The sequence below is a fragment of the Bos grunniens genome, chromosome 9 (genome assembly GCF_055505025.1).
Source record: "Bos grunniens cultivar Pamir isolate PY7600 chromosome 9, Bosgru_T2T1.0, whole genome shotgun sequence".
Taxonomy (NCBI): Eukaryota; Metazoa; Chordata; class Mammalia; order Artiodactyla; family Bovidae; genus Bos; species Bos grunniens.
In genome coordinates, this window is record NC_141173.1 from 26,391,781 (window position 1) to 26,411,531 (window position 19,751).

Here is a 19,751-nt window from a genome sequence, read left to right on the forward strand (position 1 = left end):
TCACAGTTTCCAATGGTCAATTGTATATAAGTATTTTATAACATGCCCTTTGTATAATGCTGAGATGAAGTTGATAAACAATATAACCCATTTAACACAATTTTATGAAGGTGATGTAATGCCTTAAAGGAAAGCAACTGATCACAGGTAGTTCAATATCTATATTCCCAGGTTTCAAAAATCAATATAATGCCAAAAGACAAGTACCTTATAACAGGTAAGTCATAAGTGAATAATTTATAATCATAAAGTAAATTCTCAAGCAGAAGTTCATTAGAAGACACAACAAATGCTCAGATGCTTATACCACCACAAGTTTAGCTATAGGTGAAATGAGATCAGAAATAATTTCATAGAGGGAGGGGGCATATGTATGTCTATGGCTGATTCATGCTGATGTATGGCAGAAGCCAACACATGGATAGACTAATATTTTTAATTACGTTTTTATCAAAAATTTTTCATGTCAAAAATTCCTTCAAAGCCGAGATTTTACAAACTTCACACACCTGAGTAGTTCTGTCTTCAAGGTTCTCTGTGCTTTACCTGACTAAGCCCTCTGACTCATGTGAAGGCAGCACAGCACCTTTAAAGGGGCTTCCCAGGTGGCACGAGTGGTAGAGAACCCTCTGTTGATGCAGGAGACCTACGTGATGCAGGTTGGATCTCTAGGTCAGGAAGATCCCCTGGAGGAGGGCATGGCAACCCACTCTAGCATTCTTGCTTAGAAAATCTCATGAAAGAGGAGTGTGACAGGTTACTGACCATAAGGACAGCAAAGAGTCAGACACGACTAAAGCGACTTAGCAGGCAGGCACCTTTGAAGCTGGACAGACCCCATTGGAATCCAGACTCCAGCATTTCCAAGGTATAGGGCCTTGAGCAAGTTACCCGATTTCTCTAGCTTCCAGTTTCCTTATCTGTGAAAGGGTTGGTATAGAAATGAAACATGTCCAAGAGGTGTTTATCGAGTCTAGCATCCCATGGAACAGAAAATTCCCTCCAACTGAGATTTCAACAAGCCCAAATGTTCCTGTGTTCATGAAAATTACACCTATCTTCATCAGCGCCTGCAGAGTTAGATTCAAATTTGCCCCTAAACAAACATGTTAGATCATGAATTAACTCAAGCCAGGCAGCCTAGGAGAATGTAGAGATGAGAGCAGGCAGCAACAGTCAAAACATTTACCAAACATTAACCATATGCACCAGATTTTTTTGTTCAATGCTATCATACACACAGTTTAATCTTTATGACTCTATGAGAGTTCATTTTCTCAATCCTTTTTAGATAAAGAATCTGAAGTTCAGAAAGGTTAAAATGTTTATTCCAGGTCAAACAGCCATAAGAGTTGGAGCCAGAATGATCAGCTTTGTCTGACACTAAACTCAGAACCATTCATAATGGATCTCTAGCTCGAGGCTGTAACACTACACAGAATTTTCACATCAGTTGCCTGGTTCTTCCTGGCAGTTGGTTCTACCCACCATTAAAAAGAAGAAGAGGGTGAACACCAGCGTTCTTGTCCTTCGTCCTTTAGGACATTGATTCTGAACCACGTTCAAGTTAGGCATTGCTATTCATTAATAAAGCACTGCACTAAACACGTTCACCCACTTAATAAACATTTACTGCTTTTAAAAAGCTAACTGGAATGCACAGTCCCTTACTTCATTAAATTAAGTGAAACACCTCTTAAATATTAAGGACTGAAGTAATGATATAACTCACTACGCCGGAAATATATCCCTTAGCCGTTGGCATAGTCTTTGTTTCTGTTGTTATGAAAAGTAATTGTCTGCCAATCCAGTTATTTCTCCACTGAAATTAGTGAACACACAGCATCAGGATTTAAAAATGGAATTTTGATCTTTTAAAAAAATTTCCTTATGGATTTTAAGTTACAAAAGTCCATTTTTTCTTCCCCTAGGGACTAAGACTGATGATTCTTTTTAGAACTAAAAGTTATGATTTTATAAAACTTCTACCAGAGGTCTTTAATATATTGCATGCATTTTCTCATTAATACTTAAAAAGATACAACTATTTAGTCTTAAACAGTTTTCTATCTGTACACAAACACAAATTAAATGGGCAAAATATACAGAAAGTCATGTAAAAAGTTATTGGAGACAATGAAAACAGAACAGAGTCTGCTCTGCTGGTTTCATGTCTCAACCAGAAAACTTCCTCTTTCTCACCATCAGTCACTATTTATTGGGTGTCTGCTCCAGGCATATGAGTGTCCAAAACCCACAAAAGTTGAAAAAAAAACCTGATGCCTGCGATGTCACGAGGTGATTTCCAGGGACACCCCCTATTGTTGCTCCAGCACTGAAAGATCACTTCAGATCATCTCTAAGGTGAGTCCCAAGGTGGCAGGCTCCAAACGGCAGCAACAAACACATAGGCGAGGGGCTTCCCTGGTGGTCAAGAACCTGCCTTGCAACGCAGAGGATGTGGGTTCCACCCCTGGCCAGAGAAGTGGGATCCCACACGCTGCAGAGCAACTCAGCCTGCGTGTCCCAACTAGAGAGTCAACTCAGCCTGGGTGCCACGATTAGAGAGTCCATGCTCTGCAACAAAGGATTCTGTATGTCCAACTAAGGCCCGACACAGCCAAATAAATAAATAAATATTATTTTTTAAAAAATGACACAGGAAGAAAAATTTGTCTTCAATTACTTCTGGCATTCATTTTAATATTAGACAGACCCACTACTAAAATCCTAGGATCTCTGGCCTATTTGCTTTTTTTTTTTTTTTTTTTTTGTAGTTATCTTTCTAGCCCTGGCCCAAAAGGAATTTTTAAAAAAGAAAAGAAAAAAAAAAAAAATCCAGAGTCTTCTGGAGTCTCTATCTACTAGTATAGAATTCAAGCCTACTCCCCAAAGAGTAGGCCTGCCTATTCCCCAAAGAGTAAGCACCAATATCATTCACTGCATCACTACGTTTGCTCACAGCAAATGCCATCACTACTGCAAGGGTCCTGATCTTGCATCATGCCCCAACTCCTTGAATTTTAGGACAGGAATAAGCATGGGCAGTGGTTACTACTTCTATTTCTTCTTCTTCTTATTATTATTATTAATATTATCAGGTGGGAGCTATCTGTTAGATGAATCTGAATCAGGATTAACTGATGCAAACAAAACCAATAAAATTTGACAGATGGAAGATGTAATAAATGGAATGCCTTTACAAAGAACATATAGGCTGTAAGCACTAGTTTTCAAGAATTAAATCTGAGTGTCTTTTGAGACAATCAAGAGACATAATGCTCACTTTACCAGGTTAATTGCCATTCCACTAAGGAAAGCCACATGCCTCTTTGTTTTCATGTGGACGGTATTGGCAATTGAATACCATCTTCAAAATACACTGGCATGCACTCATACATGTGAAAATGCCAAATAAAAAATAATTGATTTATCACTTTTTAATATGCTTTCAGTATATTTACATACAAGTAAGCAAAGACTCTGACGCTGGGAGGAATTGGGGGCAGGAGGAGAAGGGGACGACAGAGGATGAGATGGCTGGATGACATCACTGACTCGATGGACCTGAGTCTGAGTGAACTCTGGGAGTTGGTGATGGACAGGGAGGCCTGGCGTGCTGTGATTCATGGGGTCACAAAGAGTTGGACATGACTGAGCGACGGAACTGAACTGAAACATACAACATAAATGTACAAGTCGCAGTAAACAATTTACACTTACTCCAAAATTGTACCTTGTCACATACTGACAAGCCATCTCTTCAATGAGTAAGCATTTATAAAGAACCTGTTTTATGCCTACCACTGGACTATATATCTGAAACCTATGCATATAAAGAGGACTCAATACACTAAGAAAACTTTAACATTTTTAACAAGGAAATAAAACTGACATAAATAAAATAATCAGAAAAAAAGGGGTATGATTAAAAAGCCGTGCCAAATAAAATTTGTTTCACACAGAGAAGTAGCAACCAAAAGAAAAGGGCCAGGTCACAGGGGCCAGTGTTCCCAGGGAGGTGTGTAAAGTGAGACATGACCAAAATAACATTCATGGTGGTAGTTCAACAGTGCTACACAATGGACAGTCATGTGTGTAATCCAGAAAGAGCTGCATCCTTAATGAAAAAGTGCTCTCTCAGAGCATGCTCAAGAAGACCGAAATTCCACCTTCCTCTCAGATACATGGGACAAAGATGGAGAGAAGCCTGTACTGCTTTGGTTAGCATAGTACAAAATGTGGTAAAAACACAAACGTCCCTTCAGGAAGAAGGCAGGATGAAAAGTGTCTTCAGGGCAGGAAATCTGCCCAACCCAAAGTCAGACCACCATTGGGAGGTACTGTGACCTCTTCTTCAAGAAAAGATTTATGCATATAATGAAGTGAAGCCGCTCAGTCGTGTCCAACTCTTTGTGACCCCATGGACTGTAGCCTACCAGGCTCCTCTGTCCATGGGATGGATTCTCCAGGCAAGAATACTGGAGTGGGTTGCCCTTTCCTTCTCCAGGGTATCTTCCCAACCTGGGGATTGAACCCAGGTCTCCCACAGTGCAGGCAGACCCTTTAACCTCTGAGCCACCAGGGAATATAGTAGTCAATACTAATTTTCCAAGAGATCTGGTTAAGAAACCAAGTCTATAGTTTAAGTATGCTTTCCTTTAAAGGTTTATTCAGTTGTTTGATATAAAAATTCTTGAAGAATTCCAAAGAAAAAGGGCTCTTCGGCCATTTGGCCAGACTGGATTGTTGTCCTCGAGTATGTATTCCTTCCTTGTAACAGAATTACAGACACACACCCTCCACGATGCCACTGAGTGGTGCTCTGCACTAGCATACAGAGCATGCTGCTCTAAGCCAGTTGGCCATGTGGCTTGGCTTAATCAACAGACTGAGGACAAACAGTGTACCCATTTCAACATAAGGCTCTAAGAGGCCTGCAAGTTTCTGCTCTCTATCAGAAAAGTACGTCCCGGGTAGTGGCTTTTCCTTCTTCCACACGGGTCCCAGGATGAAGACCTATGGAACAGACCTGAATTCCTGCCTCAGCTTTGAAGCCCAGCCCAGCCCTTCTGGACCCAGTCAACGGTTGCCAACCTGTGGACTCACGAATGTGAAATAAACATTTGTGGTTCTAAGACACTAAGCTTTGGATGGTGTTGCTGCTGCTAAGTCACTTCAGTCATGTCCAACTCTGTGCGACCCCATAGACTGCAGCTCACCAGTCTTCCCCGTCCCTGGGACTCTCCAGGGAGGAACACTGGAGTGGGTTGCCATTTCCTTCTCCAATGCATGAAAGTGAAAAGTGAAAAAGTGAAGTCGCTGAGTCGTGTCCGATCCTTAGTGACCCCATGGACTGCAGCCTACCAGGCTCCTCTGTCCATGGGATTTTCCAGGCAAGAGTACTGGAGTGGGGTGCCATTGCCTTCTCCGTTGGATGGTGTTAGGTAGTAGTTATCCGGCTTCCTTGGTGGCTCAGGTGGTAAACAATCTGCGTGCAATGCAGGAGACCTGGGTTCAGTCCCTGGGTCAGGAGGATCCCCTGGAGAAGGGAATGGCTACCCACTCCAGTATTCTTGCCTGGAGAATCCCACGGACAGAGGAGCCTATTGGGCTACAGTCCGTGGGGTCACAAAGAGTAGGACACAACTGAGTGACTAACACTTTCACATGCAGTATAGTATCACAACAAAAACAAAATCAACACACCTTTAGAAGTATCCTGATCCACAAATTACTTTGTGGATTTTTACCAAGAAGATCAAAGCCACGTAGTACGTATTACTATCCATACGCATAATTCTACCAAGGTCAGGAATACCAAAGCCGAGACAAAAGCAGTCAATTAACAAAAACAGCCAAGAAAGCATCCCTTCCTTCCATTTCTCATTTATCCCATAACCCATGTGCATGGCTATGCAAGTTTAACTATAAGAAGACATCACTTAACACCAAGCGAGACTTATGTACATCTTGGTACATTCATCTATCTGTGTGTGTTAGTCGCTCAGTCACGTCCAACTCTTTGCAACCCCATGGACTGTAGCCCCCCAGGCTCCTCTGTCCATGGGATTCTCCAGGCAAGAACACTGGAGTGGGTAGCCATTTTCTTCTCAAGGGGATCTTCCCAACTCAGGGATCGAACCAGGGTCTCCCACACTGCAGGCAGATTCTTTACCACCTGAGCTACCAGGGAAGTCCAAAAGTGAGTGTATCATGTCTGACTCTTTGTGACCCCAGGGACTACAGCCTTCCCCCCGCCTCAGGCTCCTCTGTCCATGGAATTTGATATTATTTATCATTAGGGGTTGAACTGCATCACTGCACACTCCACAATCCCCCCAAATACAGTGAAGTTGTATCCACTGTATTCCAGGATATGACCTTATTTGGAAAGAGGTCATTGCAGATACTTTCAGTTGAGATGAGATCTTATCGGAGTACTCCGGGCCTCTAATGACTGGCATCTGTATAAGAAGATAGCCATATGAAGATCAAGACACACAAGGAGACCACCACATGAAAACAGAGCAGAGGTTAGAGTTAGGCAGCGATAAGCCAAGGAATGCTAAAGGCAGCCAGCGAATCACCAGAAGCCAGAAGCAGCAAGAAAGGATCCCTTTACAGGTTTCAGAGAGATCGCAGCCCTGACAACACCCTGATTTTAGAGTTCTACCTTCCAGAATTGTGAAACAATGAATTCCTGTTGTTTTAGGCTACCCAGTTTTTGGTACTTGTTAGAGCAGCCCTGGAGAAGGTAATGGCAACCCACTCCAGTACTCTTGCCTGGAAAATCCCATGGACGGAGGAGCCTAGTAGGCTGTAGTCCATGGGTCACTAAGAGTCGGACACGACTGAGCAACTTCACTTTCTCTTTTCACTTTCAGGCATTGGAGAAGGAAACGGCGACCCACTCCAGTGTTCTTGCCTGGAGAATCCCAGGGACGGGGGAGCCTGGTGGGCTGCCATCTATGGGGTCGAGCAGAGTCGGACATGACTGAAGTGACTTAGCAGCAGCAGCAGCAGAGCAGCCCTAGGAAACCAATTCACTTGTCTTAAATCTTACATACTATAACTATTCCAAAAGGATACTGCATCAAAAATATGACTTCCCCATCATGTCTATTCTGCTACTTTCTCTTATACTTTAAAGGAAATCTGCACATGCAGTTGAGAGCATTGGTAAATATTATTTTGAATATTAGAGGAGAAAGCTCACACAGTTAACATTTGTACCCAGGAGGTAATTCAAGTACACTTTATTGAGTAGTGGACTAAGAACTCACCTAATTATCAAGGAAAATCCTTAACAAAAAAGGAGCTTTGAAATCTTCGGAGAATGTAGCATCACCATGTATTATGGCGCTCTTACCGTACTTCAGCGATTTTAGTCTAACAAACTCATGCTGCTAGCTTTCTTACACACACTTATGCTATCCTGTACCATTTTCTAATGAATGGCACCTCTTACCCACATTTTCAGTCAGACCGTAAGCTCTCAAAAGGTAGGGAGTGTGTGGTATTTTACACACATGAGCAAGAACTAGAAAGATGGGCAAAATGAAGATGGAACAGAAATCTCATTAAGTCATCGCCTAAGAATGTTATCAACACAACAAAAACCAGTCTTCTTGTGTTCCATCTGTGTGCATGTGGACAACATTTTGCTAGAAACCTGAAGGGCATGGAGTATTATAAAACACAACCCCTTATCAGCTTAGGGGTTTCCTTGTAGCCCTCAGGGCTTTCCTTGTGGTTCAGACAGTAAAGAATCTGAAAGTGTTAGTTGCTCAGTCGTGTTCAACTCTTTGTGATCCCATGGAAAGTAGCCCACCAAGTTCCTCTAGCACTTTCACTTTGCTTTATAGCTTAGTTCTACGGTAAGCTGATAAATGTGGAAGTATTAACCGCTCAGTCATGTCCGACTCTTTGCGACCCCATGGGCTGTAGCCTACCAGGCTCCTCTGTCCATGGAATTCTCCAGGCAAGAATACTGGCTGCTGCTGCTGCTAAGTCACTTCAGTTGTGTCCGACTCTGTGTGACCCCATAGACAGCAGCCCACCAGGCTCCCCCGTCCCTGGGATTCTCCAGGCAAGAACACTGGAGTGGGTTGCCATTTCCTTCTCCAATGCCTGAAAGGGAAAAGTGAAAGTGAAGTCGCTCAGTCATGCCCGACTTCTAGCGACCCCATGGACTGCAGCCTACCAGGCTCCTCCGTCCATGGGATTTTCCAGGCAAGAGTACTGGAGTGGGGTGCCATCGCCTTTTCCGAAGAATACTGGAGTGGGAAGCAATTCTCTTCTCCAGGGGATCTTCCAGAGCCAGGAATCAAACCTAGGTCTCCTGCATTGCAAGCAGGTTCTTTACTGCTAAGTCACTGGGGTGAGCTATAAGCTATAAAGCAAATCTGTATTTAATTTGTAGTACAAATCATTAAGCGCAGAAAGAAAATGAAATTAGGGGTAGAGTAGATGTCCTAGAAAGTGTTGATGGAATTAAGTATCAACCTGGTACAGAATACTGGCTTTCAAGAAAGAAATGTATGAGGAAATTCAGATACAGCTGGCAGTCAAAAGCCTGAAGGCAAGAATTACATGGTTGTCAGGGTTACTGAGAAGCCTTCTGATCCTACTAACTTGCTGAATGTATGCAGGTGGGGCTAGGGAGATAAGGCTGGGTGCCCAAAATGTGGAGATGATATAATGCCAGGATACAATGCCATCACTGCCTAAGCATTCTCTGGCTTAAGTTTCCATGAGAAAGCCACCACCATGAATATCTCATAAATCATTTCACTAGGTCTACTTATTCTTGAAGAACTAGCCTTGAGGCTGATCTATACATAAAACAAGCAAGCAAGCTAAATGCAAGAAAATATCAAGCAGATGGCATGTGGGTGAACATGTGGAGGAAGTGAAATATTAGCAGCTTTGAAAAGAGGAAGAGAAAGTAAAATATGTCAAAATGAATATGCATTTTATAAAGAAAACTCAAGAATATAAGTCCTATGATATATTAATTTCAATTATTTCTAGCAATATCATTATAATACTTATGATAAATAAATGTGAAATATTTCACAAATAAAATGTGTAAATGGAAATGCTATATACCATTACTGGGGACAAAAGTCTGAATGTTTTGTCACTTCCGTCTTTTCTGCTATGCAACTGCATTTATGAAGCAAATTAGGGTCTTTTTGTATATACAGTTTGGTATGCTATGCTAAGTCACTTCAGTCGTGTCCGACTCTGTGCGACCCCACAGACGGCAGCCCACCAGGCTCCCCCATCCCTGGGATTCTCCAGGCAAGAGCACTGGAATGGGGTGCCACTACCTTCTCTGACAGTTTGGTATACTGTCTCTTAAAAAAACTCCAATTTTTACAATATCAACCTTGCTAATGAACTAATACTTATATAGTTGCTTATTCTGTGACAGAATTTCAAGTACTTTATATATATTAACTTATTAGCTAATTCTCAATACAATGTGAGAGGTGGATGCTATTATTATCTTCATTTCACAGATGAGAAAATCAAAGAGAAATTAACTTGCCTAAGTTCACCTACCTGATAAATAGTGAAAAAGAACTTTAAGCCAGGAAACTGGCTCCAGCATCCTCACTCTTAACCCATCTACCATACCACTTGCCTCCCAGAGACAATGTGCTTATCATTGAAACTAAGCTTCATCTCTGATTTTTTTAAGGATGTACTCAGAACAGAATCATGGCAATCCATTCCAGTATTCTTGCCTGGAAAATCCCATGAACAGAGGAGCCTGGTGGGCTAAGGTCCATAGGGTCGCAGAGTCGGACACGACTTAGCGAGTAACAGCAACAGAACAGAATCACAGGGGCCAAGGGAGCCTATGAGCTGAACTGCTCTCCATCAAAGGCATAATACCCCCATCTAACCTCTTACCTGTGGAAAGGGAAATGACCCAACCTCATCATTGTTACGGACTTCTACAATCTAATTACAATCTGCATTTCTTTGATGCAATGAAGGTGAATATTTTTTCATGTTTTGGCCATTTGTAGTTCCTGTTTTGTGAGCTTTCTATTCCCACTATGTAGTTGGTTTATGTCCCCCATCCCCACCCCCAAATTCATACACTGAAAACCTAATGCTCTAGGTGATGGTATGAGGGAGGGCACTGAGGAGGTGACTAGGTCATGAGGGATCCCCTTCCACCATGTGAGGACACAAACAAGAAGGCCCTGAGTCTACAACTCCAAGAGGGCTCTCACTAGAACCTGATCATGTTGGCACTCTGATCTCCCAACTTCCAGCCTCCAGAACTGAGTAATAAATTTCTGCTGCTTATACGCCATCCAGTCTATGGAATTTTGTTATAGCAGCCCAAATGGACTCAAATGATTCCTTCCTAGAATGCTTAGTAAAGTGTGTTCAATTGAAACTATTTTAAAAGATACCAGAGGGTTGCTAACTAGCTGTTTCAGTGGGAGCCTATAGATAGACAAGTACCTCAGGGGAATCACCGGGACCCAGGGCTGAAGGCTCAGCTGTAAACACCTGGGGCCATAAGGACTGAGCAGGCTCTCCCAACACACTAACAGCCTAAAACTGTGCTTTATTCCACACAGCAGGGGCTGTACTTATCCAAAGGCTGGCACAGTCATTAATGGTACTCGAGACACTCAATTTCTCGTATCAACATATCTGGGAACACAACTCAGTAAACCTGATGTTTGCTTATAAGTGTGTGTAAGTTGCTCAGTCATGTCTGATTCTTTGCAACCCCATGGACTGTACCCGCCAGGCTTCTCTGTCTATGGAATTCTCCAGGCAAGAATACTGGAGTGGGATGCCATTCTCTTCTCCAGGGGATCATTCCTGACCTAGGGATCGAACTGGGGTCCCCTGCACTGCAGGCAGATTCTTTACCATCTGAGCCACCAGGGATGTTTGCTTAGTGAGGTCAGAATTACAGAAGGAAAATGAAAGCTCTACAGGGATCTCACACCTACAGAGCAGTCTCACAAATTTTTCCTATCTTCTACATGGCTAGCGTGGTTGGTGAACAGAATCATCCACTAGTCAGAGGATTCTACCGGAACAGTGGGGAACCAAAGCTATTAAATTCTTACCCACTAAACCCTCTGTTAATCAGTTAACAATTTACCTCATGCCAGGCACTCTGCAATAAAATTGAGCACCTAGGACACTCTCTGATTACCTGGCTTGGAAAGAAAAATACCACATTTGCATACTTAGGAGTCACTTCTTAGGATGAGCTACTGTCTCCAGATGGTTCATGTCATCTATCAGGACTGATGGTTAACACTTTAAATTTTTTAAGGGTAGCCCCATACATGGAGAGTTTCACTCCTTTATGTACCAGCTACAGAGGCAGAGGCAATACACACACACACACACACACATGCACACACATACATGCACGCACACACATACACACACATACACGCACACACATGCACACACACACTCTCTCTCTCAGGGACATAATAAATATGGAGGTTTTTTTTTTAAATGAGTGTTAACACAAAGTTTGAAAATTAGTAAAGTAAGGTAGGGATGCTAAAGAAAATAAATCATATGGACATGTATTTTACTGAACGTTGGGCAATGAGTAGTAGAGGAGAGATGACTAGTTAAATAAAGCTTCAACCTTCAATTTTTTTTTTTTGGACCCATCAGAGCATGTTATCCAAAATCACAATTATTTTTCTACTAGCAAGGCAGCTGTGCTATTGATGAGAAATGCCTGTTCCCAGTATGGACGCCTACTTGCTACACTATATATAGAAGGCTCCATGAGTTTCTGGAATCTCAACCAAGAATGGTCCGTACCAAGAATGATCCGTAGAGATGACACCAGAACTGAGTGTGGCCTGCTAATGAAAATAGTAGGACAAGGGTTCCACGCAGAGGAAATGGCCTGGAGAAGAAAAATCATATGCAATGCATGCGCAGGAAGTGACAGACAGTTCTGTGTTACCAAAATAGAGATTCTGAACTCGGGGTCTGTAAACAAGGACACAGAGGCAAAGCAGTGTGTTCAGTGTCTGGTGAGACCACGAGCTTTCATCAGATATTTTTTTTTAAGTATCCCTGATTGGGGATGGGGAGATAAGTTAAGAAAAACTGTGTGCCAAATGCGTGACAGGCGGGGCAGGGGACAAGAGATGAATTCCTCAGGGGCCACAAGACCAGGCTGAGTCATGCTGGACTCCTTTCTGTACAGACTGGGATCCTTTAGTAGAACGAAAAGCGATGTGTACAAGGCTGAAATGTAGGCGAAAGTGAAGTGCAGGCAACAGTCCAAAGCACCTCAGGAGCAAAACAAGAGCAGTGGGAATGGAGAGAAGGGAATCAGAGAAATGATTAGGAGACAAAACAAGCAGGCTGAATATTCACGTTCGCTTGTATCAATGTATGCACAGAGTGTCTCCGGGAGGATTCTCAATTAACTGATAACACTGGTTGCCAGTGGACAAGGGAGGCGGGTAACCAAGAAAAAGGAGAGGGCATCCTTCCCACTGTTTACCCATTTGTACCTTTTGAATCACACGAAGGTAATGCCTACTATAAAAATAAAACGTTTTTTAAAAAGACATGGAGCTTATCATAATGAGATGCCTCTATTTAAAAATTTGATTTTTTCTCTCCAAACCCCCTCTCAGTGTTTCAAGTTGCACTTCTGAATTCAGATTATTTTTACCTCAAAGGCTCCTGGACTGCACCCATGATTGTCCTTTGAGAAGGGCCAGTCTCTCTGTTGACGGCGGTGATAAATGTATGAAACTGAAGTGGACACCATACAGATGTAAATAAACAACTACTTCCCTGGTTACATTCAACCAACTTAACATGTAGTTGTCAAAATACTCGAATGAAGAAAGTCTGATCAATTAACTCAGGGACCTCAATCTTCTCAATTTTAAGATAAGAGCTCAAAGAATCTCTATGATTAGTAAATCATAGTTTACTAAATACAAAGTTTTTTACTAAATACAAACTAAATACAATAGTTTACTAAAAACAAAGATGAATCAAATAAATTACTGATGTGAAGGAGATCAGATGTGAGGTCCAGTGTGGTGAGTGTTAAGCTAATATAGGCTAACCCTTTAGCCTATATTAGCTTTTTTTTTTTTAATTAAATAGGATGAATCTCCTATTCAGCCTGATAACAGCATATAAAGCAGGTACTCCAGAAATAACTGACTTAAAGTGAATGGTTTGACCAATTTTAAATTAGCCAATAGCAGACATAAATTTAATAGTTAAAAAATAAGTGGATCTTAGCTTTGCAAAACTAAATAAGTTTTTATTTCCCATTTGTTTCCCATTTGGCCATAAAGCTCAAATACACTAAACTTGCGATACTTGTTCAAAGCATAGTTAATGGTACCTATTAAACTTATTAATCAAAACATACTGTGTCCAAAGATCAATTCTGCAAATGTTTCCATTCATTGATTTTATGTTTTATATTTTGACTTGTTCTACAAAAGATGTTGTGAGTCAGCTTAAAATAATAAATTCAATAAAACGGGAAACTCTATTAGGTAAAAAAATCAGAATAAGAAAAAAAGGTAGAACAGAAACTCAAGACCAAAGGGAGAGTTAGATCATCAATATTAGCTCATAGGTTTTTACAGGGTTATTAAAATTAAGTTGCAAATTTGACTCTGCGTTTCCTAGTTGCAAAGCAGAAAGGGAAACTTAATCGATTATCTAATTCTAGTTCTGCATGATGAAAAGAAAAAAAGACACTCAATAATTATTCATGGGAGATAAAGCTTTTCTTTGGCATTTAGAGTTGAATGGAATTTCTTGCATGAGCCTTCAAATAGGAGCTGTAAAATGAACTATGATCTTAATAACCCCATCTCTTAAGTAACTTAACAGTAGGTTTCTTGTGACTGTCTTTATTAATAGAGCGCTTCCTTGTGAGCACGATTTGGGGGGAGGGGTGCAAAGAATGCAAAACAAAGTCAACAAAGTACACAGTTTCTGAAGATCTGGCTACACACCTGGCCTAACATCTAGGACTGGAGGGGAATGGGTGGACATCACAGCCTTTGTTCAGCCAGCTCTCTATATACACATTTCTCTCATATAAGCTTCTGATCAAATTTATGAGCAGACAAGTCATAGTCCCCAGCACTCTATACCACCATTAAAGGGAGATTAGAATACAACAATTATTCTTCATCCACTAGTTCCCCACATTTGAAACTCAAGATTATATAAATTTTCTTTTCTCTGCTTTTTCTGCAACCATAACAATGCTCGTTCTAATATAGGTGAATTGAGTGGATGTTACCGGATGTAAACAATAACAAAATTATGCACTGGGATTTAAAAAGAAGGACAGTAAGGACATTTAGTGGGCTTCCCAGCAGTCGCTACTGGTAAAGAACCCATTTGCCAATGCAGGTGGCAAAGGAGATGTGGGTTCCATCTCTGGGTTGTGAAGATCTGAAGGAGGGCATAGCAACCCACTCCAGTATTCTTGCCTGGAGAATCCCATGGACAGAGGAGCCTGGACGGCTACAGTCCATGGGGTTGCAAAGAGGTGGACACAACTGAAGCTACTTAGGATGCACGCACACAAGCGACATTTAGCAAGGAAGGGACAGGGGTTTTGGTAATAAAACCTTAGGAAAGATATAGAAAAATAAGATAGAATAAATCCAGGTCTTAGGATTGAATTCCAGTGGTGCATGTGGAGGCAAGGAGCTAGGGGACTCAGTGGTCAGGACCCAGGTAGTGAGTCATTCAGTTGCAGAGGCGCTGTGCACTGGGATGCAGGTCTCAGAGAGAAAAATGCCTCTTTCATTCTGACATTAGAAACTGATTCCAAGGCCAGGAGTGCCAGCACAATCAAGCTATCTGCAACAAAGAGAGTTTAATGTAACTGCAGGGGAGGGTTCTTTTAAGAAGTTTAGAATGAGCAAAGAAGAATGATATAAATTAACTGCTCAATATCCTTGACTACAAATTTAACATGCATAAAATGTAGCTATCTTTATGTCATGAGAGAATTTTTGCTCTGTTCAAATAAATCATAACGTATTTTTCATAAGCTCTCTCCTACTGTTGGTTCGCCCAGTCTCGCCACCTTTTACATAAAAGTGTTATTTCCTCACCATCTAACAAGAGCCCAAGTAGGCTGGAGGAGCAATGTAATAACTTTTGTGGAAATAAGTTTTGGGGGTAATATGTAATAAGGATGGTGAAGAGTATTAAAATGATAAAAAAGGAAAGGACGGAAAAGGAAAGATAATAAGTGACTGGATCATTCCCAGATAATTTTGTTAAACAAAGTGAAAAAAGGTTAATACTGACTCATAAAACTTACATAATGGAAAAACAAAAACAAAACTGGAAATACCATAGTGCAAAAATAAAGCAAATGAAATGTAATGCAGTTATCCTTGATGATTTCAAGATAACATAAAATTAAAAAGGAGAAAGGAAACAAACCTTCCAAACCCTCGATTTCACAACCACTTTGGTTCTCAAACTTGAAAACTGATATGTTTATATACTGAGGGAAACCCATACTGTTGAAAATGTGTATCTATATCATGTATTTTGAATCATTTAGGAATCACAGACTCTTCTAAATGTTTTATTTTCACCTTTACCTGTAATAAATACATTATAATTAGGTCAACCACAACAACTCAACCCTAAAATAAGTTAATATGTCACTTATTAACCAAATCACTGTTATTCCTGGAGTAACCTGAAATTTACTTTACACAAGTTGCACTTTTTAATTGTGTTTTAGAGTTTAATTAAAATAGGTCTGATTACCCATTAGAAAAAATGTGCAAGCTTAAAAATGAAATTAACTTATATTAGCATTTGGGGAGAATTACCTTATTTAACAACACATTAAAGAAGGAAAACATATGGTCCTAAAAATGTCAAAGTAAAAGTAAATGTTGCTCAGTCATGTCCGACTCTTTGCGACCCCATGGACCGTAGCCTACCAGGTTCCTCCATCCATGGGATTTTCCAGGCAAGAATACTGGAGTGGGTTGCCATTTCCTTCTCCAGGAGATCTTCCCAACCCAGGGATCGAACCCAGGTCTCCCACGTTGCAGGCAGACGCTTTACTATCTGAGCCACCGGGGAAGTCCCAGTGTCAAAATTCAACTTAAATGTTGAGATAACTGATTTTGACTATTTATGCAAAGAAGTAATTTTAAAAATACAGTTAAGCTTCAACCACCATAGGGTAAACAAATATGTTTTAAACCTAAACTGTCTTTAGATGAAGCCTGAAGCACAGCTCATTTCAACAAATAACCCATGAGCACCTATTATGCATCAGACCAGGGGATTAGGACACTGAACAAGAGGAAGTCTCTGTCCTCCTGGAGCTCTCAACCTTAATACGTTAATAAAATCGGAGCGTACAATGATCCACTTTCCCAGACTCTAAACTTTACTGCTTAATACGAAATTTAAAAATGATAGCCTGTGAAGAGATAATCTTGCCAAAAGGTTATCGTTCGTTCTGATGTACGAAATTTACACTTGGCAGAGAAGAAACAATTTATAGCTAGTTTCTCAAAAGTACAAACCTTATTAACATCCAGCTGGAAGCTAGGCTGCGCCCAAGGCTGCCTCTGCTGGCCGACTCCTAGCATCTTTCCAGCAGATTCTAAACTCCCTACACCTGTATCAAACTTGCCATGCTCCCGAACACATCTCTTCATGAAAGCTGAAGGCTCGCTCCCAGGTAGGCAGCACGAGAATTCCCCAGCCTCATCTAGCTCCTGAATATCTGATTTCTAAAGGGGCCTTCTCCAACTGGCCCTAAATGACTGACTATAAGAATCTGAGACGTCAATTTCACGTATCAATCAGCTAGCTCCGAAATACATCAAAATCCTGAGTGACTTCTACCTGCCGCTAGAATAACTCTTTGCGTGGCTGCACACTGGGAGAAAACAGGAAGGCATCTGTTCATCAGGCCGAAAAAATACGGTGACATTTATTCACCTGAGTTGCTGAAAATTCGGCGATGCTCCCTCTCTCCATCCCCCACTAACCCTCACACCAATCCATCCTCCCCACCCCTGCAAGCAGCGCGGGCCCCTCCGGGCCCAGGGGCTGGACGGGGAAGGGTCACGCTCTCCTTCGCCACCGCTCGGCCTCCCGAGCTCAAGAGGAGGCTGTCAGGTTAACGGGGGGGTGCTGCGCCCAGCGCCATTAGAACACCTCCGAGCGCCGCACCGAGCTCCGGCGGGAGGCAAGTTTCGCGGGTCCCGGCCCCGGCCCCCCGCCCCTCCGCAGCGGCAGCATCAGCCGCGGGTGGCGGCAAGGGCTGGTCCCCGCCTCGCCACCTACCTACTACAGGGCGGGGGCGCCGGCTCCTCGGGTCCCGGAGAAGGGCGTCGGGAGCTCGCATTTCTGGGAGCGGTGGCCTCTGCCGCTGGGCGCGGGGGAGCGCATCCTCCGGGGTGGGTGGGAGGAGGGGTCGGGGGAGGACCGCGCGGTGACGCGGAGCTGGGGCAGGAGGGAGGAGCGCCCAGGCGCGCGCCCCGCGGGACCAGCGTCCCGTGCTAGTGGACGCGGTGGCTAGTGCCACCGGGACTCCTCAGGCCTCTCCCCTTCGCGCGGCGCCTAGCCAACGCTGCGGGTACGCCCGCGAGTCAGGACATCGGCCGCGACAGGCTGCCGGGCCCGGCCGGAGGCGGGGAGCTGCGGGTGGAACGACGCGGTGCAGACGCCCGCCTCTAGCTCCGCCCGGTCCGCGCCACGCTCGGCGCCCCTCCGCCGCGGCGGGGGCCGGGGAGCTCGGCGGTTTGGCTCGGTCGCTTGGGCTGCAGCTGCTGCATCCTCCCCGCCCCGGCGATCTCCGGGCTGGGAGGCTGGGGGCACCCGCGACTGCTGGCAGCCTCGGCGGCCCGGGCGCAGCCCCTGCCCTGGCCCGGCGGCTCCGCCCCGGAGAGCTGCGCGCGCGGCCTCTGCAGGCCGCGGCCCTTTGTGACGCCTCTCGGGAGCGAGCTCGTGGCGCTTCCCGCGGCTGGCCGGCCGGCGGCGGAACCTAAGAAGGTCTTCTTACCTCACCCCGGGCGGGTAATCCCCTACTGCTGGCCACTACACTCAGTGTGAATACGGCTTTGAGAGCAGAGCTCGAGTTCGTGTCTCTCGAGCATAAAAACCTTGAGGTTCCTTGTAGCTCGGGGACCGCTGGTCACAGTAAATTCATCCTTCTGTCCTTTCCGGCGTTGTGTTTCGCAGTGGGGCCCCCATGTCCTCCCCCCTCCCGCTCCCATCCTCCGCACAGCATCCGGGGTGCTGCCAAATTGCTGTCATTGCAGCAGTGGGGACCGAGCAATTGAGCCCTCCAGGCTGACTCTTGGCAAAGACCCGAGGGGGCCTGGGTTGGGAAGCTTGGCATCAGCTGCGGGCCAGTGCCTGTGAGCTTCCCATCCCCATTGGGGAGCTGTTCCTTCTAAGGTCCCATGACCAGCACTGCAAGATGACTAGGAGGATTTGGCCGTGAAATTGACCCTTACGTAAGGAAAAGACTTAATGGTGGAGCCTGCAGCTGGTGCGATAACACTGGTGTGTCAGAGGCCAAACACACAGGCCCAAGAGATAGCAGCCTCCGCTGGCTTGTTGCTGCTTATGCTGTAACAGCCTCTCATGAAAGACAAGCGAAGCATTTCACAGAGATGGCTTTGGAATTTCAGTTGCAACTGGTCACGTTATACTGTCTTGCAAAATATGGAATAATTACCCAATTCTGCACTGAGCATGTATAAAACTGGACCTCGGGTTTACATCTTTTTGCTTTGAATGTGAGGAATTGGAAATTTTCCTCTTTTTTTTTTTCTTTAGGCATTATGTTATTTGTAAATGACTTCCAAGGGAAAATAAGGCTCCTGCAATTTAAAGAGCTGATTTCATTGAATCAGAAGAGGTTTGGGACCTCCAGAGAAACTGAGAGGCTCTCACACTTCTTTGATGTTTTTGAAATCTAAGATTAATGTAAAAACTGGCAAAGACACATTCCATAGCAGTACAAGCTGTGGTAAAATCGTGATAAAACTTTTAAGATGAATTCTTCTGAGTACGTAGACATCCAGTGGGGTAGGACCTGTGTTGTGTATGGGTCAGGAAACACAGGCCACAAGCCTCGGTTACATCCAGAGACTGATTTGATCGAGAGCCCCATTTTATTTTCAAAAGTACCTATTATTATTCATGATATTTTGCCCCATATTCAGAACAACTTGACTAACATATGTATATATGTGATGAATAAGTGAAAGAATGAAGTCACCCAGTGAGGTTTGGCAGTTGCTTACTCTTAACAACATTTGTTAAGAGGTCTGCTTTAGATTGTAGTTTGTGCAGGAAATGTCCCTTGAGTTGCAATTCTGGACTGTTTCCAACCTTCCACCAAGAATCCCCTTTTGTTTTTCTTTCTATGGACCCCAGATTTTGTCAAGAAAAAAACAGCGATCTTTTTTTATTAGACAAACATATTTTAAAAGTACTAACCATCAATTATAAAATGTTTCTCTGCCTCTCAAAAACATTGCTTCTAATTTAAGGATCCTCTTTACTATCTTCATGAACTGCTCTAGAACTACAGGCTACCTCACATGCTTATTATAACATTTTATTACAGTGAAAGTTTCGGTAGAATAAAGACTTCTGCCCTTCAGTTTAAAGAGGGAGAAAATTCCCCCTTAACTATTGTTTTTTCATTTACTTGA

At 43.2% G+C, this 19,751-nt stretch overlaps 1 protein-coding gene across 11 annotated transcripts in view; it reads right to left on the minus strand.

The window, feature by feature from the left end:
- Window positions 1–18,611, minus strand: part of NCOA7 (nuclear receptor coactivator 7) — a 160,738-nt gene extending 142,127 nt beyond the window's left edge. For 3 of the 11 annotated variants that reach the window (XM_086316333.1, XM_086316330.1, XM_086316342.1), the window contains exon 1: window positions 17,368–17,966. The gene's annotated coding sequence lies outside the window, so the exon portion shown is untranslated. Of the gene's footprint in view, window positions 1–16,598; window positions 18,009–18,085 lie in introns of those variants that run through there. The other 8 variants (XM_086316334.1, XM_086316331.1, XM_086316341.1 and 5 more) reach the window with 4 other exon arrangements.
- Window positions 18,612–19,751: the final 1,140 nt, after the last annotated feature.